At 32.9% G+C, this 1,099-nt stretch overlaps 1 protein-coding gene across 6 annotated transcripts in view; it reads right to left on the reverse strand.

Moving 5' to 3' along the window:
* The window catches only part of LOC102671321 (acetylcholine receptor subunit alpha-like), an 83,609-nt gene that overhangs the window by 27,345 nt on the left and 55,165 nt on the right, over window positions 1-1,099 (reverse strand). The gene's annotated exons all lie outside the window — the stretch shown is intronic.

The raw sequence follows: 1,099 nt of genomic DNA on the forward strand, positions 1-1,099 counted from the left end.
AAGTGCAACGATGCGCCCGGAATTAAGCGTTTACAATTAAAGTTGTGAAACACGTTCCCCCTCCATTTATAATCATTCGTCACGAGTTGAAGGGACAAAAAAATAAAAAAGGACGGATAAAAAGATTTGGAACTCGATGATTCGAAACAACAATTTATATAATTACATAGATCCCTCTAAAATCCAGATTTCTAATTAAGATGATTACATATATATAAATATAAAATAAAAATAAATATAAAATAATATATATATAAATATAAATAAAATATATATAATATATATAAATATAAAAAAAATATATAAATATATTTTTATGAAATATATATAGATGATTATTTCAAATTATCGTTTAAAACTAATTCGCATTCGCGAAATTGAAAATTGAAGAAGAAATTAAAATTAATTCGAACGTATCATTTTTAATGATACTTGAGAAAAATTAGATTAGTTAACAGGTTAAGCCGATGCTTTTAACGAGAGATATCCTTTTTCCGATTTTCCTTCCAGGAATTTATGCCGGTCATAAGGCTCGTGATCACGTGATTTCGGATCCCCGGCATGAAATTTTCGCGTCGGATCTCGTAAATCTCTCTTAGTTAGGCGAGCGGAAACGCGATGGCGTATCTCTTGAAATATCGTTGAATCTGCAACTCGGATACATAAGCAGCTTCACTGCCCCCCCCCTGCCCCACCAGCCTCCATTGCCAGGTTCTTAACGTTCGTTTCCCAACGAAACGAAACTTTAGAGGACTCGAGAACTAGGTATTTTTCGAACGTGAATTCAGGAAAGAAGAAAGGAAAAGGATGTCGAGGAACAGAGATGGGCAAAATTTTAGTGGGCAAAAGAGAGGATCAATTGTAATACCAATAAATGTCATTCGAGTATATTTTAAACGAATTTACGTGATTAACTTAATGTAAATTTATTTTAGTCACTTTCTCAATAGGCTCTGATGACAAGATGATTTTTTTGGAAATTTCGAAAAATTTTCTAGCCACGAATATTTATCGAAGCAATATTTGTCCGTATAAAAAGAGAAAAATGAGAGAGAGAGAGAGAGAGAGAGAGAGAGAGAGAGAGAGAGAGAGAGAGAGA

Source organism: Apis dorsata, unplaced genomic scaffold, assembly GCF_000469605.1.
Source record: "Apis dorsata unplaced genomic scaffold, Apis dorsata 1.3 scaffold_341, whole genome shotgun sequence".
NCBI lineage: Eukaryota > Metazoa > Arthropoda > Insecta > Hymenoptera > Apidae > Apis > Apis dorsata.